Genomic DNA, 26612 nt, shown 5'->3' on the forward strand with positions numbered 1-26612 from the left:
GCTTGAAGAAGTTGATTTGGTGAAAAGTTTACTTAATTTGATGGCTAAGTCGTTTCTTCAAATCGTGGCGTCAATAGAGCAATGTTTCGAGTTGGATTCGATGAAGCGGTTGGTAGATTGAAGGCATACGAGGAGCGTATAAGAGGAACTGAAAAAGTGGAGGACACTCAAGGTGGGTTGTTGTTATCTAGTGAGGAAAAATCACATGTTTGTAAGCATTGTGACAATGGACATTCAAATCGGGATGACTTTGGACATGATCGGGGAAGGGGTCGGGGGTCCGGGAGAAGTCGAGATGGTAATGAACGTGTCCGGGATAAAAGTCATGTTTTATGTTACAAATGTGGTGAGCTTGGTCACTATAAAAACAAGTGTCCTAAATGGGAAAAGGAAGAAGCGGGTCTAATCGAAGATGAACCGACAGTGTTTTGAACGAGTGGTATGACCAATCCGATTAAGGGGGTGATTGTTGGGTTAATCGAATATTTTGAGTACATGGTTTTTTTTATGGAAACCTTCCTTTTTAGCAGAATTTGAGTTAGATTAGGATGTTATCTCTTTTAGTATAAATAAGGGCATTGTCTTTGTTTTTTTAAGTATTCCAGCAATAAAGTTTTGTGTACATAGTAATCTCAATCTTAAAGTTTCTCTCGGGTTTTTTCCTGTTCAGATTTCATCCTTGGACACCAAGGTAACACTAGTTTAATATCTTACAGTAATTATGATATGTTCCAGATTCGGACATCAGCATAGCGGGTCATCTACTGATCAGCTTCAGCTTCAGCTTCAACTCAAGTAGCTTTAGCTTCAACTAATGGTATCTGGTCGTGTATCATCAGCGGCATAAGATCTTCAGTGGATTTTCGTGCTGATAACATCTTCAGTGGCCTCACATGCCAATAACACCATCAGTGCATGTCATCAGCATGTCTTCAGTTCTGGTCAATAGATTATGATCTTCAGTAGCACCAAAAACTTCAGCAACATCAAAACTCTTCAGTAGCTAAGGCATCTCAGATCTAGTCTTTATTCTTTGACATATGGACTTCAGGGTTTGGTAGAGCAGTAACATATATCTATCTTCAGTCTTTGGCAACTCCAACATTATACAAAATAAAACAACTCACAACACAAAGATGACTTGGCTGCCTAACAGCGTATCTTGCTAAGTTGTAATATTCACACTTACTTAGTCAAGAATGTATGTTAATAATGAGTAGTATAAGTATAAAACAATGTACATGTTTTCCATCATCAGATCTAAACATTATGAACCTAATAGAAAGAAAATAGCGACCACCACCTAGAGAAGTGAGTGATGTAGGACCCTAACAATCAACATGCAAATAATCTAAAGTAGACTTAGTTGTGTGAACAGCTTTAGCAAAACTTACTCTCTTTTGCTTTCTAAAGATGTAATGCTCACAAAATCCCAACTCAGCAACCTTATGACCTCCAAGAAGTCCTTTCTTGCTAAGAACTATCGTCCCCTTTTCACCAACATCCCAACCTCATGTTCCATAATCTTATCAAAGAATCTTGAACTGATGTTGTTCCAACCATTATGTTTCCTTCAAGTACATACCAGGAACCTTTCTTGATTTCTTTCATCACTAATAAATCACCCCCGGTGACTCTTATTACTCCATCTTCAACATTGTACTTTAAACATTTAGAAACTAGCACTCCTAAAGAAATTAAATTCTTCTTTAGACCAAGCACATGTCGAATATCAGTTAAGGTTCTATTTGTCCCATCATGCATTCTGATGTTTACTGACCCTATTCCAGCAACACTACATGGCATATCATTGCACATTAGGACATTTCTAGTTGCCACATTTTCATATGAATTGAACCAATCTTTTCTTGATGTCGTGTGAGAGAACATGCACAGTCAAGAACCTAAACATCTGATTGACTTCTATAAACAATCATTGAAAGCATCAAATCAAATTCTGAACCAGAAGCATCTTTTGCAACTGCAGTTGTACCTTTTGCCTTCAATTTCGAATAATCTTTCTTCCAGTGACCTTGTAAACAGTAGTGGCAACCATCATTGAGTTTCCATTTGAACCTCTAGTCTTTGATCTTGATCTACCTCTTCCCTTCCAATTCCATTTTCCTTTATCGCTACCTCTATTTCTGCCTCTTTCTTTGTCTTTGTTCACTACTGATAGCCCTACTGATTGGTTATCTGAAATATTTCCAGAAGCTTTGTGACGTAGCCCTCTAGAGTGTAGATTTGAACAAACTTATATTATGGTGATAATATCTCTTCCAAAAACGAACGAATTTACAAAATTCTCATATATATATATATATATATATATATATATATATATATATATATATATATATATATATATATATATAGGCTTAGGTTATTCTATTTAAAGTAATTATTGTGTTATTGTATGCATAAATGTGGGCCAATCAAATTTACTTATTTTAAGAAAGTGATTAATATATATTATTGAATTAAATATAATTGAAAAATATCATCTTAATTAATTACAAGGGTAATTTAGTCAATTAATATAGATTTAGTAAAGGAAAATTGCATTTTTTAAGGGATCATAGATTCTATTAATTTTAAAAATCTGATTTTACGAATTATAATTCTTTTAATTCGGACATTCTGACAGAATATGTTTATGAGTATATTCAAAAAATAAAAATATTCTTGAACCATAAATAATAAAAATATTCTTGAACCTATTTCTTGATCATGAATTTAAAAACTTCTTGTAGAATAACAAATTCTTGAACAATCAATTGAAGAATAAAAACAAAAAATGCATTATTTCTTTTAGAATACGGGTAACAATTGTTAAGAATTACATCAAAATCTAACAACGACTAATACATTCTAAAAGAATAATGTGGTCCGTTTCAATTTTGTTGTCCGTTCTTCAAGCATCAAATTCTGTGATTCCAACAGAATTGGGCTCCCGTTTTGCATTCCAACAGAATTGGAATTCGTGATTCCATTCCAATAGAATTGGAATTTCACCAATATCAACCATTGAATCATCTACAAAAACAAACTTGATACCTTTTCAGAATTCAACCTTGTCAAGATCCTGCACTGTCCACATAAATGAAGTGTTAAATCAGAAAGAATGAATACCTTCTAATCTGCTCTGGATTGACCAGCACGAGAAGAAAGAATGATGCCAACAATGAGACCATATAGGGCAAGAGCTTCAGCAAAAATGAGGATGAAGATCATCCCAACAAATAGTTTTGGTTGTTGTGCATTGGCTCTGAAGAAACAAATTCAAGTTACCAAGAGTTCAAGAAACTAGAGATGAATGAAGGGTTGTAGTCTTGTTGCAGTTGCAATGTATGAAAACAAGAACTTGAACAAAAATCAAAATCTTGGAACTTCAACTGTATGTATGGTAAAGCTTTCAACTTATGAGAAATTGAATTAATCTTAATGGATTCATGATAAAACGTTCATGTTAACTTACAGATTATCATGTGGATACTGATCTGAAATGTGGAAAATATAAGTTTGAAGTAATTAAAAATAAAACAGTAACAGAGACGTATAGAATGAGATACTGAAGGAAATTACCTAACACCAGCATCACCGACGATTCCGATAGCCATACCAGCAGAAAGACCAGCAAGGCCACAAGCAAGACCGGAGGAAAGATGAGCATATCCATCGAAAAGGTAATAGGATTTAGCCTTAGGGTTAATTCCAGATAATCACAGCGATAATCAAACCATAAATACCTAACACTCCAGCCATAACAATAGCCTACCCAGAAGACAGGGTGAGAGAAATTTCGTCATTTGCCCATTGCTGCCACATTGCAGGAGTTAGCGGGAAAAGCCCACTCATAGCCTCCCTTGCTAGCCGCAGTATGTAAATAAACATAATAAGAGTCGCTGATTTGTAACCTAATTTTACACCGTGCATGGGTTCTTAGGTAGGGTTGTTTGTGGTCGGAATGGGTGTAGCCGAGATCGACATGGTGCAGGGGCTTCTTAGGCTTGCTTTTTCGTCAAGATAGGAGGGTCGGTGAGGCTTGATCGGAGGCAGCAGCAGGTCGGCAGTCGGCACTCGGCAGACAGAGACGAGGAAGACGACCGGACACGGTGAAGACGACCAGAGACGGTGATTCGGTGAAGACGGACAGGCAATCGAGTATCGACGGACGACGAATCTCACGAAGCTGATGAGTGATGTGTTGATGTCGAGAAATCAGGATTTTGATCTTGACTCTGGGTAGAAGTCAATTGGAAAATTGAAACCCTAAAATTATCATCTATAAATATACGTGATTAATATCAAATTACCATAATTATAGTATATTATTTGTGGAAACTAATTATCAAATTACCTATTTTCCCTTATTTATTAATTTAATTATTTATTTTTATTTTAAATTTTGATTGGCCCACATTTATGCATACAATAACACAATAATTACTTTAAACACCTGAACCTAGCTCTATATATATATATATATATATATATATATATATATATATATATATATATATATATATATATATATATATATATATATATATATATATATATATATATATAAAAGGAGGACAATGAAACCAATAAAATGAGAGCAACATCATCATCATCAATCTTGACATCAACATTCTTTAAAACTATAAGAATGGAATTCAATTCGTCAAGATGATCCTTCAATAACATTCCCTCCTTCATACAAAATAATCTTTGCTTCAACAATAAAATGTTTATTAAAGACTTGGTCATATAAAGACTCTCAAGCTTCAACCATAGAGATGCATCAGTTTCTTCATCTATCACTTCATAAATCACCTCATCAGTCAGAGACAATAAGATGGTAGAATGGCCTTCTCATCTTGTTTGGTGAAATCTGATTTGGAAATGTCATCAGGTCTAGCTCCTACCAAAGGTGCCTAGATGCCCTGTGTTTCAGGAGAGTCCTCATCTTGATTCTCCATAAGCTAAAACTGTTCTTACCGGTGAACTTGTCGATCTTGATCATATGTAGAGGTATTTTTCTTGAATTCTGAAAACAATCTTTGATTCTTGATTCAAAAACTGGTAACCAGGTACGAACAAATCCAAATCGACTTCCAAGAATCAAATCAGTCGATAACTTCAAATTGACCTCCAAGAATCAACGAATCCAAAAATCATTTGATTGTAATATAGTTGCCTAGAATAGTCGACACTTCCAATCGAAGATTGTTCAACTTCATATTCAACCAGCTCCACCTTGAATCGCACACTATAAATTGTGATTCATCAAAAGAAGATAAGAAACAAGGAACTAGACAAACGATTCCAAGACGGAATTGATTAAGAGGAAGTCAAAACGATTATACGAGCGGAATCACAAAATCAATCGATTGAAGAATGAAACCCGAAAGTAGATTGAAGAAGAGAAAGATCTGGTAAGACGAAAAAGAATCAATTAGTGTATTGAGAGTAGAAAGAATGGAAATGGCTGTAAAATTTTATTCACATAATGCGTTAATTCTCATATGACGAACCCTGTTATTTATAGTTACACACAACCTGCCAGAAAAGACAAACTAATACGTATTAGTTAGAACCACATATTAAACTAACAATTCATTTTATTAAGGTAGTCCCTTTTTAGTCAATGATTTCTCACATTCCTTGTCTTTTTGATGAATATATAATTTCTTTTTGTAAGTTTCAAATATATTTTGTTCTTTTTGGTTGTTTTGATTAAACTTTTAGATTTCAAATCTACGGTTCGACTATAAATTCTAGAAAAAAACATATAAAGTTGAGCCTACAAGTAACTTCTCTCTAAGCAAATACAAAAGAGACAGACCAATTAAGTACATTTTGGTGTGTTCTTTGTGTGCACCTACGAATGGATATTGTGATTATCGGCCAACGATGACAACATGAAAGATAACATGTTTCTCGTCATGAGTGGAAATCTGGAATTCATGATTATTAATCATGATTGGGAATTGGGGGTAACATACTAAAGAGTGTTTGGATTTGCAATTTGAATGATAAAAGATATTTGGACTTGCAATTTGAAAGTTATTATGCGATGTTTATTAATCCGAATTGGAGAATTGTGATAATAAAATAGTTTAAATAAGAATTTCACGAGATGAACAATGTAACAGTTAACTTAGACATGTTAGATTTAAATGGCTAAAGGTACACATTTTTGTATTTTACGATTTCACCACACAACAAGAAATAAGCCCTTTAGCGATGGAAGCTTTAGCGACGACACTGGCCTTTAGCGGCGACAATAGATAATGCCGTCGCTAAAGGTTATTGTCACTGTTATAGTTGTCGTCGCTAAAGGGCTTCCACCGGCGATCCTCTTGTGCCACACGCCATTTGATCGTGACCGTAGGCTGCTATAGTGATCCATCGGTTGGGGTTTCATCTGGTGAGAAGTAATAGTGGCGACACCAATTGGGACGACGTGTCGCCGCTATTGATAGCGATCCACGTGAATGTCATCGTGACCATTCAATTGCTTTTAGATCGGACGGCTACTAGGCACCAAAGAATGGCGCATGTTTTTACCTCCAACTTGTCGCCGCTACTGTCTCAGTGTCGCCGCTAAAGGTACCGTCCTTTTGACCACTCCTTCGTCCCAGACGACTCAGTTTCTACGTAACCCTCCTTCTCGCAAAGCTCCAGCGACCAAGGTCCTCTGCTGCGTTTTTCCGACGTACTACACCAACACAAACCACCACTAACATAGATTGCTGGTAGGCTTTCCTTTTCCGGTGTTTTCCGCCAATTTTCGGCGTTTTCCGCCAAATACATTGTTTCTCCAGCGACAATAAACCTCCGGTATGGTGCGTTTTCTCTTCCCTTTTCTCTTTCTTTTGTTTTCTGACCAATATTTAACCCTAATTTCATTTTTTGTGATTTTAAGTAAACTCCGGTGGTGACCACCACCACATCACCACCATTTTCATCATTTTCCGGCGAGTGGTCGAATTTTCCGACGACAGCTTTCCTTTTCCGGCAACAGCAGGTTCTTTTTTTTCTGTTGTTAATGTATATGAAATGTATGTGAAATGTATATAATTTGGTATGTGAAATTTGTATATTTTGGTATGTGAAATCTAGATAAAATGTATGAATATGTATGTAAAATGTATATGCAAATGTGTATGTGTGAATATGTATGAAAAAATGTATATGTATTTGTATATATGAAAAAAATGTATGTGAAAATGTGTGTATAAGTATATTTCTATGTGAAATATATATATATATATATATATATATATATATATATATATATATATATATATATATATATATATATATATATATAAATATGAAAAAATGTATGTATATGAAATGTAGGCATTTTTATGTGAAAATGTAGGTATTTATATGTAAAAAAATATGTTTAAGTGCATTTGTATGTGTGTATATTGTATGTTATGATAAAATATGTTATTATTGGATGTATATGTATGTTATGATAGGAAGTTATAATTAAAAAAAATGTTATAAATTACAATGTCTTTTTAAAGTATTATAATAGAAAAATAAAAGCAAAAATAAGTTGATATTAAAAATCAAAATATGAAAAAAAAAAAAGATGACATAAATAACAAATATATAATATCATTTAAAGTACAATGCTATAATAAAAAATAAAAATGAAAAATTAAGACGCTAAATCTATTAAGTTATAATTTACTCAAAATAGAAAAATAAAAACAAAATTAAGTTGAGATTAAAAATCAAAATATGGAAAAAAAAGATGATATAAATAACAAATATATAATATCATTTAAAGTACAATGTTATAAGAAAAAATAAAAATGAAAAATTAAGATGCTAAATATACTAAGTTATAATTTACTCAAAATAGAAAAATAAAAACAAAAATAAGTTGAGATTAAAAATCAAAATATGAAAAAAAAAGATGATATAAATAACAAAAATATAATATCATTTAATGTACAATGCTATAATAAAAAATAAAAATGAAATATTAAGACGCTAAATCTATTAAGTTATAATTTACTCAAAATAGAAAAATAAAAACAAAATTAAGTTGAGATTAAAAATCAAAATATGGAAAAAAAAGATGATATAAATAACAAATATATAATATCGTTTAAAGTACAATGTTATAAGAAAAAATAAAAATAAAAAATTAAAACGCTAAATCTACTAAGTTGTAATTTATTCAAAATAGAAAAATAAAAACAAAAATAAGTTGAGATTAAAAATCAAAATATGGAAAAAAAATGATATAAATAACAAATATATAATATCGTTGAAAGTACAATGCCATAATAAAAAATCAAAATCAAAATCAAAATTAAGACGCTAAAGTACAATGCTATAATAAAAAAGTAAGTTTTTTTTAGTTTAAGTCTCTTATTTTTAAATCATCAAAAGCCTAGAAATACCCGCCCGAAATTCATTTAAAATTTAATTTCGGGTTGTTGGGTACACAAAGGGGGCATGTGAGAGGCATTAGGCCTAAACCTTCTTTAGCTGCGGGTACAAGTGTTCCATCCCAATGTCAGTCACAGTCACAAGCACCGCAACCAACACACTTACTTGTTAAAATTTTAATGAATTTAGTATCTTTTTTATATTGTTAAGAACTTAATGTATTTGTAGTAATTTTTGGTAGCTCGGTAATTTGTTAAATTGTTAAAGACTTAATTGATTTAGTCGTTTAATAGTTTGTTAAATTGTTAACGATTTAATTCATTTTGTGATTTGATGGTTTGATAGTTTGTTAAATTGTTAATGACTTAATGTGCTTGTGACTTAATTGTAAGATGTTGATGTGAATGCTTTTCTTCAAAACTCGACGTACATCTGTGACGGCCATTGGAGAAATTATCCGCTCGTTTAAAAACCAAGTCAACAACGAGGAAAACAACAATGGGGAAGACGAAGACACATAATAATTCTTGTTTTATGTTATGGATGATGTTTATTTGGGATTTATTAGATAGTTTATGGATGATATATTAGATGTTTATTTGGGATTTATTAGATATATGTAATATGGTATATTTGATGTTTTATGTAGTGTGGTATGTATTTATTTGTGTATTTTTATCCAATCTACATTTTATAATATATATAAACTAATATCATAAAAAATATGTTTTTTTTCAAAAAAAAAAAAAAAAAAACAAAAACAGCGACACCTTTAGGGACGACATGGACCAATTGCGACGACACATAACTCCGAGAAGCTTTGCCGGAAAGTCAATAGAGACGACATCAATAATGACGACTTACGAGTATTAGCTACGAGGTAATAACGACGACCCGTTAGAGACGACATGTCGTCGCTTATACCCTTAGCGACAACAAGTGGCATCAATTACGACGATTTTTGTCGCCGCTAAAGGTTACACTTTTTGTTGTGCCATTCCTAAAAGGCCCGGTCCAGATAGAGTAACCAACATAGCAAGGGAGAGGTGCTACAAGAGAACGTGATTAATATGTAGAGAGAAAATTCATATTAAAAAGAATGGGAAAGGAAAAATGTGACATGGAGTCCCTTGGTCAACACGTTCTTCCATATTTAGACAAAAATCTACACCTTGAACAAATCTTCAATTTTGAAAGCACCGCTTTGTAACATATCGTCTTTAATTTTTATTTTCAGATTTAAGTTATCTAAAAATAATGAAAGAACCAATAAAAAAAGCGCGAACGCAGGCCCCCACTGGCACAAATTATGACATAGGTTCGACCAACTTGGGCCGACCTTAGACATGCACCTCTCTGTAATGTGCAATGGAGATCACCAACCTAGGCCATGGACCTTCTTGATCGCCCATAGACCCTCTCCAGGTAAGTGAGATTTCCATTCTCCTGCCCTCACCTTTTATGCAACAATCCCGCTTCTGTTTTCTTTCTTCAGCCTCCAATGTGGGATGTTTTCTTTCTTCAGCCTCCAATGTGGGAGCAGGTTCCATTTGTCATTATGCCACGTTTTCTCAAAAACTCAAACAATACCAAAGGAATTTAACTAAATATCCATTTTTTTCAAACAACTTTTTTTGACAAAGATAATTAATTGTACAATGTGGAAGTTATCCTAAAACCACATCTGTTTCACTTAATTAGGGTAATCCTTGTTTAGATGTTAGTTTCTAACACTCTTTGTTTTTAGTGATTTTTTTGTATATTTCACATATTTTTTCATGTAATCTTTTTTTTTCACTAGGCATTTAGATTTCACTTATAGAGTTAGGCTTGAACTCCTAGAAAAGAAAACATAAAAATTTCCACCAACAAAGTTGTTTATTCTTTCTATGTAAACACAAAAGAAGCGAGTAGTCAAGTAGATTTTGATCCATTTTTTGCGTTGATATAGTTGGGCATTGTGATTATTGGCCCGCAACAACAACATGGAAATGGCAAGTTTTGCACAATTAGTGGAATACTGAATCCATGAATACAAAACAGAATTTGGAATTAGTGATAACAAAAATAAAAGTTATTTCTATATGCAATATGAATTATATGGGATTTAGGGATGCACAATTTTAAAGTTGTATTGTCATGTTTACTAATCGTAATTGGTGAATCTAGATAGTAAATATGGTTTACATAAATTGTGTGTAACACCCGAGTCACGATATGTAGCTCGTTCGGGCTTAAACTGCTTATTTAGCTGAAATTTAGTAACTTAAAAATTAAGGGGACAGGAGACATCAAGCCCGTGGGTTGAACGTCTTTTTAAGGTTTGCTAACTATTTAAAGAACATTAACCCCTAGGGAGTTTTCATTCTCAGCCTCCATCAACCCATGAACGATTCTTATGAAACCCTAGCCTCCCTTTTAGGGTTTGTTAAGCTCCTTCTCTATCCTCTCATCCACTTTTGGTGTGTTTTTGGTGGTTTTAGAGTGAAGTGTACGTTCTTGAAAGATTGGTCATTGAAGATTTACATCTAAAGAGATCAACCCTCATACACCACTTGGACCCTTGAAAGTCATAAAGATCTAAGCTTCATTTTCTTCATTCATAGATCTAGGAATTGGTGGTGTTCTCTTTACTCCGTGCATGAGAAAAAGTGAGTTTTTGGGCATTTAATGAATTAGGGGTTTAGATCTTTATTATTTGGAGCATCTCAATGGATAAAGTTGAAAATTTTATCCATTAAGACACTAGTGGGAACCACATCAGAGATTTTACATCTACAGTCCGACCATAAGTGATAAAAAAAAGTTAAGCCAACAAGCTGTTTCTCTCTATGAAAATACCAAAGAGACAAAATAGTTAAGTGCATTTTGGTGTGTTCTATGTGTGCACCTACGAATGCACATTGTGATTATTGGCCAACGATGGCAAGATAAAAGATGACATGTTTTTCATTAGGATTAGAAATCTTGAATCCATGAATATTAAACATGATTGGGAGTTGGTGGTAACATAATAAAGAGTGTTAGGATGCGAAATTTTTATTGATAAAAATTATTTGGACGTGCATTTTGAAAGTTATTATGCGATGTTCATTAATCGGAATCAGAGAATTGCTGATAATAAAATATAGTTTAAATAAGAGTTTCACGAGATAAATAATGTAATGGTGGACTTAGACATGTTAATTAGATTTAATTGGATAAAGGGACACATTTTAGTATTTTTTACATCCGTTAGTCTTGTTAGTCTTATCGCCTAAATTTTTTATATTTTAGAGGCTCCGAAATATTTTTTCCGAGCGTGTCCCTGATGGTGGAAAAATGTTAATTAGAAACTCGTATCCATGTGTTGACTAATTGTCATTTACAGTTTCTTATCTTGGAACGTTTTTTTTTTCAATTTTGTAGGTATTGTTATCGTATTTATGCATCCTAGTTTTTAATCCGTTTCGTTGGTTGGTTCTACACTTGTTTTATGTGACCAAGTGTTTGATATTATTTTAGACGTCGGATAAGCCGACACTTATGAGCCACATTTGTCTCTATACAGAAAGCTTTGGGAAATCACATATTTCTTTTACGGTTACAAACAACCCAAAGTGTAGTGGATTTCAGTTGTTGAAGTGTTACCTTGTATTTTACGATTTCCCCATTCTTACAAAGCCCGGTCCAGATAGATCAGTAACCAACGTAGCCAGGGAGAGGTGTTACAAGAGGAGCTCTCATGATTAAGATGTAGAGAGAAAGTTCATATTGAAAAGACGAGAAAGGAAAAATGTGACACGGAGTCACTTGGTCAACACGTTCTTCCTTATTTAGAAAAAAAAAATCTACACCTTTAACAAATCGTCAATTTTGAAAGCACTGCTTTGTAACATATCCTCTTTAAATTTTATTTTCAGATTTAAGTTATCTGAAAATAATAAAAGAACCAATAAAATAAAAAAAGTAGATGTTAAAACTAGGATATTGGTAGGGGCCGCGCGAACGCAGGCCCCCACTGGCACAAATTATGACATAGGTTCGACCAACTTGGGCCGACCTTAGACAGGCACCTCTCCGTAATGTGCAATGGAGATCACCAACCTAGGCCATGGACCTTCTTGATCGCCCATAGACCCTGTCCAGGTAAGTGAGTTTTCCATTCTCCTGCCCTCACCTTTTATGCAACAATCCAGCTTCTGTTTTCTTTCTTCAGCCTCCAATGTGGGATCAGGTTCACATCACATGAGACATATTATAGTGTTCCATTAGTTCCCCTATCCTCTGGGCAAATTAAAGCGCACAGCCAATTAAGTGGCAGTTATATAATTGCATTATTTCAAGTGTGTCTGGGCCTGTTAGATCAATACGGTCTCTCCCTCTCAAAAGAATTGTAATCTTTGATTGTGGTAAATGGGAGAAGTCCATTCCAAAAATGAAGATTAAGACAAAGTTGATGCATGCTTCTGAATTACAATGTTTTCTTAATTTGGATAAAAAAAAACTTGTCATAATTAAATTCCACATAATATGCTTATTTGTTCTGTAGTATTACCGATGTCAATTTATAGATGAAGTGTAACCATTTTGTAACAGGAACAGTGCGATCAGGAAACGTTGAGAAAACTGATCACCATCTTATTACTAATTGAGCAGGATCTGTTATACTATATATGCCTTCCGAACACAGGAAAAGCTTGCTTCCTATCTCATGAAAACGACTTAATTAAAGGCCAATATATAAGTTTTAAACTTACATTGGAGCTACGGGTGTGCCAAGCCAAGGCTAAACACTTCCGACCTCTTCTTTGGAATGTTGGATCCTGGTTCGAATAAATTGATAGCATTATTAGCCATAACAAGGTAACAAGTAAAGTCTATTAAAGTAGTTTTGGACTAGGATTGGAGGGGTGCGCCACGCCCAGGCTGTAGTGCAACGCTAAGGCGACACTCGAGAGACCCAGCAGCAAGCTACTGTGATGGACTCTCCCCCATAAAAAATAAGATTAATATCGAGTAGGCCGATGGCCTACATATCAGATATTAAACTGATAAGAACAGATACTACACTTGATCTTAGCCAAAAGGCCGAGAAAGGTATGCTTTTCGTTTTCTTGGGGCTTGCTTTCTATATCCACTGCCATCTTGTATGTAATCTTCTCTCACCCGATGTGGGAGGGAACCTTCACTTCTGTGTTGACTGATTTAGTCTCCTGTATAATTCCCAAATATTAATTGGTCATAAATACTATTACTATCCATATTTAAATACAAAAAAAATCACCATACAAACAAATATTATTGTCATAATTACTAACGACTTTTTTTTAATTACATGAAAATATTACTCTTTGGCCATCTAATCTAATTAAGAGGATTAGGATATAAAAGCTTTTGACAAACTAAGAATTTTTAGGGCTTCCCAGTCAAAGGAAACCCTTCCAGAAATTCTCGATGGCCAAGGGAGACCCAAGGCCAAAGAGGGGGTTTGGAAATAGTTTTCAACCAGCAATTGACGCGCCTCGGTTAATACCTCATTAGCTGCGTCATTGCCCCAAGCGCAAAGATGCTTGTAATGCTCGTCCACCTCACCTTTTATTCCTCCCTCTCTTTCAACACCTTCTACTTTCCTACCGATGTGGGACTAACAAAACTCTTTAATTTCTCCCTCTACACAAACGCATCATCATATACCTACCTCATCAAAGTGTAACTCCTTTATTTTCAGTTTAAGTTTATAATTGAATCACATGCAATAAATATATTATTCTTTAATGACAAGTTGTTATTTTTCGTTTGTTTTTTATTGCCGGTGGGTAACTAATTCAGAATTAATTGACAACTTTATTTATTTATTTATGCTTCACAACGTTCTTGTTTTGTGAACAGCTTTTTACTATTTTTTATATATATCTCTATTGACTTTGATTTTAAGGGAGACGACCACACAGGCTCTCCTTTTTTCTAGTTATGTCGCGCGGACCATTCATTTTTAGCCTCTGGAGTGTTCTTTCTTCAGATGCCCTCCATTGTGACACCAAGATCCAATACCAGCACACTCTCACATTCGAGATGTAAACCCAGCTTGAGCTAAGTAACAAAAAACCATATGTTGCCCAGCCACCCCAATCATTTAAAGGAGTCCCTGCAATGGGAGCCCATCCATTGAGAAGCGGAGTCCTATATTGTTGGTGTTGGGATTAGAACCCACGCATCATCCCTCGCTCGTTTGTATTATGCGATTTACCTCTCATGTGATGGTCGTGGGTCATGTGTTGTGGGGGAACTATGGAATATAAGACTTGGACACTGTAATATCTCATTTCGGGTGTCAAATATAGAGAAAATTCTTTTGTTTGTTGTGTCTGCTTCGCTTTTGTGGGAACTATGGAATTTAAGAAACATCATTATCATCTATCGTTCGAAAGGCTGTGTGGAGAACTGGAGACTCTTTTTCAAAACAGTATTGTGAAAGCGTTTTATTGGATTTCGGTAAGGAGTAGAAAAATTAATTTGGATAGGTGTACTTGGTTAAACTCATCTAGCTTGAATATGTAATTTGTTGAAATGACATGTTTTTCCTCGCTAGCATGTGCCTAACATGGGCTCATTTTTTCTTAATATATGTCGTTTAGAAAAGAAATATACATACCAGTATCATCCCTCCTCAAAGTTATTATGATTTACGTCTTTATATAATTTTATGGAAAGAAGTGTAGAGAAGCATCCCTGGTGATAAAAGCTATAATAAATACATAAGTATGCTAGCGGATGGAGGAGGTGGGAGATAGACAAACTATACTTCTAGTGACAAATTATCAATACAAAATGCCAATTAATCTTAAGGTGCTTGTTGTGTTCATGAAACATGTCATTATAGGAAATATGGGTAACACATCTATTGTGACACCCGATCACATTTGGTGAAGAAATGGAATACCCATATCTTATACAAGCAAACGGTGACACACGATTTCTTAGTAGTAAATGTAACATTATGATATTCATAATTCAGTAATGAGGATTATTTCACGCCAAATGAGGAGATAAAAGATGTAATATCCAGAAAATTACGATTTTAGGTATGTTTGTATTTGGAGTTCATGATTAATAACATATTCCTTAAAATGAATTTAAAAAACGGTTGTGTGTAATGCACTTTTAAGTAGTCCTTTACATACCACTATATGGAAAACCTGGTAGTTGTAATAAGACACATAAAAATATATTTCCAATGACATAAAGTAATAATGTTGGAGGACGAATAATCATAAAAGATAAGACACGATGTCTAAATGACAAAGAGATAAAAAGTATGATGCATAAATATGATAATAGATGTATAAGGATAAGATGATAGAATGGTATTGGGTGTGGACTTTATGGAAAGTTTGTTGCATATTATGCATGGAATGATGCATGAAACCGATATAATGAGTTATTTAAAATAGAAATATTGAAAATAGTATACTTAAATGGGAATTAAAGTGTGATGTTATGCATTATATAATGAGTGAACGGATTTAAAGTCATGGAATTAGTCTACGGAATGATAAAAATATTGCAATAAGTAAATGGTGAATTTTCGATCGTTTGAATAAGCAATAAACCAAGGTACACTACCTTATAACCATTAGATGAAAGTGCAATGCTTGGAAGGAATTTGATTAAGGTAGAAATTTAAGGAAAATGTATGTCATGATATACTGTGGTCATACATAAGAAATGTTATGCAACAAATGTTAAGACAAATGAGACTTATGTACAAGTAGTACTCTAGTAATAAAACAAGTCATAACTATTATGTGGAGCGTGATGTGTAATGCGACATGGAAATTAAGTTACAAGGTGAGCACCCAATATGAGTTAAGTTGTGAGGTACAAGACCGTTGGAATGTATCAAATGTTAAGCAACTTAAACTTAACGATAAATGTTTCCAATGACATAAAGTAATAATGTTGGAGGACGAATAATCATAAAACTTAAAACATGATGTCAAAATGACAAAGAGATAAAAAGTATGATGCTTAAACAAGATAATAGATGTCACTACTCCAAAAATACCCTTTAATGACACGCATTGCGTGTCGTAAAAGCCACAGATGACACGCAAATGCATGTTAAGGAAGACCCTGTCATAAAGGAAGACGATGCATTTTTGCGCATTGTAAACTTACGATGCGCGTTTACGACACGTATTGCGTGTCAAGGAAGGCTTTGTCATAAAGGAAGACGACACACATCTGCATGTCGTAACCTTATGACACGCGTTAACGACACGCAAATACATATCATTAAAGCCCCATCATAAATGTAGATGACACACATTTTTGTGTATCATAATTTTAAATGGTTAAAAAAAATATTTTATATAGATTTACTTATTTTCAAATTAAATTAGCATTTAATGTCTCATAATACAAAATATAATATTATATACAAAAAATACAATCCATTGAAAAAAATTAATGTCATACAAATAATCATTCCAATAGTAGATAAATGTAATACATCAAATGTGAAGGAGATGAAAGTCATAAACAAATAGTAGTAGTACCACAAGAACTTGCTAACCACCTCACAACATTCGAGCTACTTTGCTTGACTTGCTTACCACCTTCACAACAAATAGTAATAATCATTCCAAATCTTCTATCGTTGACGAAGGTTCTGGAATTTTAGATGTTGTATTCGTAGAGCCTTCCACAAGAAGTGCAGATAATGACCCTGATCTGGGGTCTAAAGATATTCTTAGATTTTATATCTATTTGCAAAGCATGCACGAATGTAGTTTCTTCTTTGACGAATATAAACCGAATCGGTCAGCAGAGGATTGTGATGGTTGAGGGGATTTTAGTTCTTGGTCTCTAAAGGGGCTAACTAGGTGTATTTGGGATTGTTTTTGGAAGTGTTGGTATTGTTGCAAACAGTTGATCATAGGACCCACCCAATACGCTCACAGGTCGTGATCCCGTTGGAAGAATTCCGTTGTTCCTTGCCTGGAAAAATAGTGTCATATTTGTTTAGATTGCGCTGAAAAGTTTATAGAACTATGGGATTGGAACTCGTGATTCTGTTCCATGGTATGTTTGGATTTCGAATGGACAAAATTGAATTCTTCCATGTTTTATGGATTTTTACCATAAAACACAAGCAAAAGCTCTATTAATAAATTAAGATTGTAAGAGAGTAAACACCACCTCCGAACCATGAAAATGGAGATCTTGAGTGTTTGCAGGAAAGTATGAGAGCCCACCACCGTTTATGGGAACATGTTGTTGTTGTTGTTGATGTTATGAATATGCACCTCCCAAACCGAATCCACCTGATATTCCCAGCTGGGAATCCTAGATAATAAAATATTATTTGTTGGCTAGTTTATAAAATTAAAATTTGCTTTATTAAATTGTTAATAAATTAAGATTGTACTGGAAAATGTTGTTGGGATTGCATCATGGACACCACATTGTCACTAAGTTGTTCCTTCTTGTGCTTATTAACAGGAAAATATGCATTACCACCAAGCAATTATCTTTTTTTTTGTAAATAAAAAATGAATTCTTCTGGTATCAATTATGATTTGTCTGGTATGATGGAATAGAATGAACAAAAGCAAAGAAATGAGCAAGGTAATGGAACACGGTCATTACATTCCATTATTATGTTTGGTTGGTTTGAAGGAATGAAATGAGTCATTCAAACATTTTGCTTTTTAGTACATCTGGAAAAGTAAAAGACATTAAATTGATAAATCAGTACAATAACAATATTTTATTAAATTGAACTTTGATCAAGTATCGAGATATCGATAACAAATCACAAAAGTAAAATTTTAAATTAGATTAAATACCCTGAAATCTCAAAATAGAATTACATTAAAATAATATATTTAGTTATTGTTTGAAACCGACTAAAACTAATTTAATTAGAGTTTTATCAATTTTACGAAAAAATGGTGTTATTGAATATTTAATAAATTAAAGTAATTAATAGTTATAAATATATCATTCCGTTCCATCAAGGAATGGAATAAAGCACCTCTCATCCCCCATGGAATAAAATTAAGCCAAAGAGAAAGAATCACATTCCGTGAGAACTACTCTGTTCCATTCCAATTGACAATAATATAAACTTTATATAATAAACGATAAAAAAAGATATATTGAAAGACTTAATACGACAATAATATCATCAACAACAACAAAAATAAAGAAGATAAAATTTTGCATGGTCTTTAAATTTAGATCGCATGTTGTTAGTAAACAACTAAACATAAAGCATAATGTAAGTATCTCATGTTAAGTACATGAAGGTTTGACTCTTGATCAAGCTTGAGAGTTTATTTATAAAACTCAACAAACCAATTTATGAGAAATTAAAAACCAAGCAACTTCAGAAACAAAATAAAAAAGTTGCAGGCCTAAAACGCCTGTATCCAAAGATACTTCAAATCTCTACATAAATAGTTGTTATTGAATATAATAAAAATGGGTATAAAAATGGAATGTCCATGTTAAGGAAGATGAAATCTAATGTGGGAAATATGATTCATATAAATATAATCTATTTTTTATATTTAATTATGATTACATAAAAAAAAACATACCTCCCACGTGTTCAAATAAAACACAGAGAACAATATTACTAAAAACGTTCGACAGACTGGACCAAAACTGTTATAGGGATACAATTACATAAGGATATGATCAAGAAGCAAAAGATTAGAAACAATACATCCTGGACCAAACCTGTTATAGGGATAAAAATAATAAATTAGACAAAAACACAAGGAGCAAAACTGTGGCAACATGGACCAAAACTATTAGAGGGACAAAAACCATACAATGACCAAAACTATAGGGACAAAAACTATAGAAAATTAAAGTTAGCTATATGTAGCATTCACAAACGCATTTTTCTCGTTTTCTTTCTCCAAAAAAACTCTAAATTAAAAAAAAAACAATAAAAAACTAGAAAATAAAAATAACACTTTTAAAATTTTGAGTAACCTGACCAGATCCTTCGGCTACACAAATGACACTTGAGCCCTTTGTCTCACATAAAGATTTAAGATGGCTTAGGACACCATGGGATCCATGCAACTCAAAGGGTAATTCTGGTATTAATGGTAATTACTAATTACCTAGTGAAAACACTATTAATTTCACAAACCCAACACCACTAAATCAACCAGCGTCCATGTGACCATGTGTATGTTTGTTTTTTTTTGTTTTTTGGATTTGTCATTGGTGTTAAGATAGCATCTTCATTTCATCACCACACAAGTCATATGATCAGAAGAACCTGAAGGAAAATGCAAAATAAAGATAATAAACAACCGAATCCAAAAGTCATAAAAAATATTGTTTCCAAAAAGCCATAATCGTAAATCAGAGTATCCGAAACTCATGTATCCATAAAATATCCAATGATGATGTGCACAATCACGCCTTTGCCTTCCTCCGATCATCTGAAATACCCGAAACCATGAAATCAAACTGTAAGCCAATCCTTAGCGAATTTCCTAAATACCCATCCGAAAATCATGGGTTTGTTGGCCCAATACCTCAACCCAACCATTCGGGTTTGTTCGCTTCCCGCCTCAACCCAACCTTCCAAATATGTCGACATATGAAAATAACAATTAATCATATAATGATCCTACATCAAGTACATAAAATAATCAATGGTTCGGCCTTAGTGCCTTCGACCCATAGGCATAGTGAGAAAACTCACCTAAAGGCCACGCTGTGGGGATTGGTCTGAACAACACAAACGGGCTTAATCCACTTTCTTCCGATTTCAAGAGCTCCAAAGCTCAAATTTGATCCTTTCCAAGGTCTTAATGGATAAAGTTTCTAACTTTATCAATTATGAAGGTTCAAACCACCAAGATGTAGACTTTAAGTCACAAAGGGACCCAAAATGCATCTTTCTTAACTTAATCCATTAAGTCCAAGTCTCCATCCTTCAGATCTAAATCAACATGAAGTTTAGATGGATAAAGTTTCCAACTTTATCCATAATAATGTCACCAACTATCAAGATCTAAACTTTAATACACCAAAATTACCTAAAGTGCCAAGATAACTTGCATGGCTCGAAGGGAAGGCAAAAGATCATAACTTTCTTAGTCCGCGAGGTCCAAAAATCATTCTAAACTGATCAAAGATGTTGGAGTTCACTCAACTCCAAGGTTACCCATGAAATGGACCAAAAGTGCCAAAACCCCCCAAATGAAAAATATCTAAGGAACTAGATAGCAAGATCGAAAGGTCTTGACAAGCCCCACATTGATATCTAGTTAAAATTGGATTAACACATGTTGAAATAAAAACCATAATCCATGGATAAAGTCCATAATACTACTTATCCCATTTTACCGTTTGACTTCAAAACACAAGCCAAGGCTTAGATCACATAACCAATATTATCCACATCCAATAAGTTTTAAACCCTATTCAGTTGAAGCCCAAGGCCTCTTCTTATTCCATTTATTATCCATAATCTCGAAATAAGAAACTTCTCGAAACAGGATGTTAGAACTCTCCCCCACTAAAATTGGATTTCGTCCTCAAAATTCGTCTTGGTTAGAATCTCTAAAAACAACACCAACATATTCCATAAGATTCTTCTACCCTTTCCAAAATCAAGGCATCTATATATATAAGTCGAGAGATTGCTCGAAAACCCACAGTTGTCAACAAACAACTCAATAACTTGAAAATACTCAACCACAACCACTATCTTTCTCTCCCTAACTGTAAGACCCAAATCACAACGACAACCACTCAAAGAGGAAAACTTCTCAAAAATTAGGATTACAAACTACTTCCATTAGTAAACTCCGCAAAACTAGGAACCCATAAGTCTAAACTCCAGGAACCATACCTTAAGATTGATTATCATCTATTTGACGTACCTACCTCTAGTCCTTGACTAGGAACACCACCAAACCATTCCGAATGAAAACTCAAAACATATTGATCATGAACTCTGACCAATCCCAAATCCATAAGTTGTGCCCAAAAATATTAAATACCTACTTGACTTCCTGACAAGTCATCACCAAACCACTGATCCCAAGAGCATATTGATGGTCCATCCAAGAATCTCATGTTGCATATACATCCCTCATCAGATTAGGCGTACAACCACTTGACAAATCATTCGAGACATATCAACCATCCTCACAACCCTAAGTTTTAGATCCAAGACTCATCTATGCAATCTAGCTCCTAATAAAATCCCACAAATGCAACCATTTATCAATAGACATATGATGCGTAACTAATACTCTCAATAAAATTTTATTGTCCACATGATCCAAACAGAGCTGGTCACTAAGTCTCTCGACTGCCAAAAATACACGAACACCTAACCATGCCAATAATACTAATGATCCGAGACCTAAGAGTCTCAATAAAATGTCTACCGGGTCCCACCGATACCACGCCGATCTTGCCTTCATTCCATCATAGGCCTAAAGACTCGCGACCAACACCATAGGGGCTTGAAGGTAATCATCCATCGACCTACTGAGTTGCAGTAACCCTAATCAACATCCCTCTCAACACAACACAACACAATCCATACCTTTCTATAATGCATAAATCCTTTCACAGTACAGGATGCTACTGCAGTGTCATGGGAGCGAAGGACTGGTGGATATTTGTGACAACCAGTTTTACTCCTGCAAAGCATACTGCAGTGTCATGGGAGAGGTTTACGCTGATGTTCCGAGATGAGTATGTTCCCCCGGTGGAGAGGGAACGGTTGGCCTAAGAGTTTCTGTCTCTCAAGCAGAAGACAGAGTCGGTGACGGAGATTACGAGGATGTTTCACGAGAGGGCGTTGTTCTTCCCTGAGCACGTATCTACTGAGCAGGCACGCATGAGCCGGTATTTGAGCATTCTGAGGAGGGATATTCGAGAGTTCATGGTGAACTCGTCTTATCGGACATTTGCCAAGCTTCAGGCAAATTCCAAGAGGAGGGAGGAGACTCAGGCCAGGGAGGAGGCGGAGTCTCAGGGGAGAGACCGATGGGAGGCGCAGTCACAGCCGGCAGCTAAGCGGGCTAAGCCCGCTGATTCGAGATCAAGAGGCCAGAAGGGCTGCATTTGTGGCAAGTGCGTCAAGAGTCATGAGGGATCTTGCCGGACGGGGATTTGCTACAAATGTGGCAAAGAGGGGCATATGGCGAAGGACTGCCCCAAGGGATTTGCAGTTTGCTTTCACTGCAATCAGACCGGCCATCGGAAGGCCGAGTGCCCTCAGCTTGTTCAGGGATCAGCCCAGGGTTCCACTCCTATTACTTTGTGTGATATTGATAGTCGGCCGGTGAAGGCCGAGGCTTCGAGGGCTTGTGGGAGAGCTTTTCAGCTGACAGTGGAGGAGGTCCGCACAGCACCTGATGTCGTGGCTGGCACGCATTTCCATATCTATTTATTTGAGATTTATTGTGCTTAATCTGTGTTGTATTTAGGTACATTTCTTGTGAGTTCTGTACCTGCTTTGGTGTTATTTGACTCGGGTGCGAGTCGATCCTTCGTGTCTTTAGATTTTAGTCGCAACATCAGTATCCGACGTGAGGCGTTGAGTCGACCTCTGAGGGTTTCCATAGCTGACGAGCATGCGGTTTTTGCTACTGATGTATTCTGAGGATGTGTGTTGGAGATTTTTGGTGTCGAGTTCCCAATAGGTATGGTGCCGATAGCGATGGGTGATGTCTGTGTCATCGTGGGCATGGATTGGTTGAGCCGTTTTGGAGCAGTGATCGAATGCGAGCGTCAGTTGGTGACTATACGAGACCCCAGTGGGGAAGTGCTTATAATGTATGGAGAGGGTACCAGATCTGGGTCAGCTTTCTGCTCTGCTGCCAGAGTAAGACAGAGTATACATTAGGGCTGTATGGGTTTTTTGATGTATGTGATGGATACGCAGGTTCCCACAGAGAGGCCGAGTTCTACCACCGAGGTTCTGATAGTGTGCGAGTTTCCGAATGTTTTCCCCAAGGATTTGTTGGGTGTGCCTCCCGAGAGGCATGTGCCGTTCCAGATTGATTTGGTTCCGGGAGCGGCTCCTATTGCCAAGGCACCTTATCGCCTTGCGCCACCAGAGATGCAGAAGTTATCCTCACAGCTCTAGGAGCTACTGGGGAAGGGTTTTATCAGACCGAGTAGCTCACCGTGGGGAGCACCGATCCTTTTTGTCAAGAAAAAAGATGGTTCACACCGGATGTGTATTGATTACCGGGAGTTGAACAAGCTAACGGTCAAGAACTGTTATCCACTTCCGAGGATCGACGATTTATTCGATCAGTTGCAGGGGGCATCTTGGTTTTCCAAGATTGATTTGAGATCTAGATTTCACTAAATGAGAGTATGCGAGGAGAATATTCAGAAGACAACCTTTAGAACTTGTTATGGGCATTACGAGTTTATGGTGATGCCTTTCGGGCTCACCAACGCACCAGCAGTGTTCATGGATCTCATGAACCGGGTGTGCAAGCCTATATTGGACCGGTCGGTGATCGTGTTCATTGATGACATCTTGGTGTATTCGAGTTCCAGAGAGCAGCATGAGGAGCATCTACGAGAGGTTCTTGGGGTATTGAGGTCGGAGAGGCTATATGCCAAATTCTCCAAGTGTGATTTCCAGTTACAAGAGATCCAGTTCCTGGGACACCTCGTAAATCATAATGGAATTTTGGTCGATCTGGCCAAGATTGAGGCAGTTATGTGATGGGAGGTGTCGAGATCCCCATCCAAGATCAGGATTTTTCTGGGATTGGTCGGATACTATCGGAGATTTATTAAGGATTTCTCCAAGATTGTGGTCCCTCTCACCAGATTGACTCGGAAGGGCGTTACTTTTGTTTGGGGGCCTGATCAGCAGGCATCATTCGAGACTATTCGCCAGAGGTTGTGCGAAGCTCCGGTGTTAGCCCTTTCGGAGGGAGTGGAGGACTTCGTAGTCGATTATGACGCGTCTATTTCAGGGATGGGTGCAGTGTTGATGCAGAGGGGTCACGTGATAGCATGTGCGTCGAGGCAGCTGAAGCCTCATGAGACGAGGTATCCCACCCATGATTTGGAGTTGGGGGAGGTGGTGTTCGCCCTCAAGATTTGGCGCCGCTATCTTTATGGTGTCTGGTGTACCATATACACGGACCATAAGAGCCTGAAGTACCTGGGGCCACTAAGATGTATTTGGATATGAAAAGGGTTATTGGTGGCCCTGTATGAAGAGGGATGTGGCTTGGGTAGTCAAGAGATGGTTGACCTGTCGTCGAGTCAATGCAGAGCACCAGCGACCCCATGGTCAACTACAGCCTTTAGAGGTTCCCCAGTGGGAAGTGGGAACAGATCAGCATGGATTTCATCACCAAGCTACCGAGTACCGCGCGTGGGGTAGACGCGATATGGGTGATTGTAGATCGGTTGACGAAGAGTGCTCACTTCCCCGCTATCAGTGAGAGCTCTTCTGCAGAGAAATTAGCCAAAATTTATGTTCGAGAGGTGGTGGCACGACATGGGGTGCCGACATTGATAGTGTCAGATCGGGATGTGCATTTTACTTCCAGGTTCTAGAAGAAGTTTCCTGAGGAGTTGGGTACCCGGCTGCACTTCAGCACAGCTTACCACCCACAGACAGACGGGTAGAGTGAGCGGACGATTCAGACGCTTGAGGACATGCTGCGTGCATGTGTTATGGACTTCGGAGGAAGTTGGGACACCTATTTGCCCTTGGTTGAGTTTTCATACAACAACAGCCACCATTCCATCATTGGCATGCCTCCCTTTGAGCTTCTATACGGGAGGAGGTGTCGGACTCCCATCTGTTGGGGAGAGGTAGGGCAACGAGTGATAGATGGCACTGAGATAGTGCTGAAGAAGACCGATCAGATTCATCAGGTCAGACAGAGATTTCTGACAACCCAGAGTCGCCAGAAGAGTTATGCAAACCGACGATGATCAGAGCTAGAGTTCCAGGTTGGAGATTTTGTCCTCCTGAAGGTATCCCCGTGGAAGTGGGTGATCCGATTCAGGAAACCGGGCAAGTTGGGCCCTAGATACATCGTTCCTTTCAGAATGACCGCCAGAGTGGGTAAGGTAGCTTACCGGCTAGAGCTACCTGTAGAGTTGAGCCAAATCCATAACACCTTCCACGTGTCTCAGTTGAGGAAGTGTGTAGCCCATGAGATGGCGGTGATATCATTAGAGGACATTCAAGTTGATGCGAGCCTAAATTACATCGAGAGACCGGTTGCCATCTTTGATCGGAAGGTGAAGGTTCTGAGGAACAAAGAGGTGCTCCTGGTTCAGGTCCAGTGGCAACATCGGAAAGGGTCCGAGTGGACTTAGGAGCCGAAGTCCGAGATGTGAGAGCAGTATCCAGAGTTATTTCCGAAGCATGACTTCGAGGGCGAAGTTTGATTCTAGTGGGGGAGAATTATAACATCCCGACTCCTAGGTATTACATTTATTTATTTATGGGAAATAATGAGTGACTCAGAGAGTTGTGTGTTCGACTCACCGAGTAGAGTTGGATTTGAGCACGCGGGTTAAAAAACCGACTCGACGAGTCAAAGATGGCGACTCGTCGAGTTGGCGCTGTGTGAGGAAACCCTAACTCCCCAGGTTTGGGGCCTATTTAAGGAAACTTATGTCCTCATTTCCGCCTCACCAGCTACCCTACTTCCCTGAGAGAAACCCTAATCAGCCATTGAGCTAAGAGAGAGTGATAAAGCTAATATTTGAGTGTTTTGGTGAAACATTGGAAGAAGAAGTGAGATTCAAGCAAGGAACGAGGAAAGTCTGTGAGATCCAGTATTCATTCACTTGGAGCTTCTGTTGGAAGGTAAAAGTCGTCACCTTGCTCATCATGTTGTTTAGATATTGTTAATGAGAAACTTTTGGGGCTTTTTCCATATTTCCTTGAGATTTGGTATGACTTGTGCTTGCCAAGCATTGAGACATCAGATCTGGACCTTGTGAGGTCCATAGAGTCCAAAGGTCCCAACTTTATCCATCCATAAAGAGTTATTGTGATTAAACACCTTGGCTAGAGCTTTTAATTGGCATTATGGAGCAAACATGCCATGCATGAACGTACAGATCGAAGCTTTACGTGACATTCCACCCTTGAGAGGCTAGATCTAGAGTTTGGAGTGAATGATCTGCCTTAAAACGTCTGAACGAGAATTTGACTTAAGGGA

At 36.5% G+C, this 26612-nt stretch overlaps 3 non-coding genes and 1 pseudogene across 3 annotated transcripts; all 4 read right to left on the reverse strand.

Annotated features, from left to right (window-relative positions):
• Nucleotides 1-9678: 9678 nt before the first annotated feature.
• LOC145110659 (U1 spliceosomal RNA) lies at nucleotides 9679-9842 on the reverse strand. Its single transcript, XR_013710022.1, has one exon. It is a non-coding gene; the product is annotated as a U1 spliceosomal RNA (small nuclear RNA).
• Nucleotides 9843-12381: 2539 nt separating this feature from the next.
• LOC145110609 (U1 spliceosomal RNA) lies at nucleotides 12382-12545 on the reverse strand. The gene has a single exon (XR_013709975.1). It is a non-coding gene; the product is annotated as a U1 spliceosomal RNA (small nuclear RNA).
• Nucleotides 12546-13296: 751 nt separating this feature from the next.
• Nucleotides 13297-13492, reverse strand: LOC145109995 (U2 spliceosomal RNA). Its single transcript, XR_013709388.1, has one exon. It is a non-coding gene; the product is annotated as a U2 spliceosomal RNA (small nuclear RNA).
• Nucleotides 13493-13815: 323 nt separating this feature from the next.
• On the reverse strand, nucleotides 13816-13959 carry LOC145110046 (U4 spliceosomal RNA; annotated as a pseudogene).
• Nucleotides 13960-26612: the final 12653 nt, after the last annotated feature.

The sequence above is a fragment of the Lactuca virosa genome, chromosome 4, assembly GCF_052849685.1.
Source record: "Lactuca virosa cultivar CGN04683 chromosome 4, Lactuca_virosa_CGN04683_v6, whole genome shotgun sequence".
NCBI classification, from domain to species: Eukaryota; Viridiplantae; Streptophyta; class Magnoliopsida; order Asterales; family Asteraceae; genus Lactuca; species Lactuca virosa.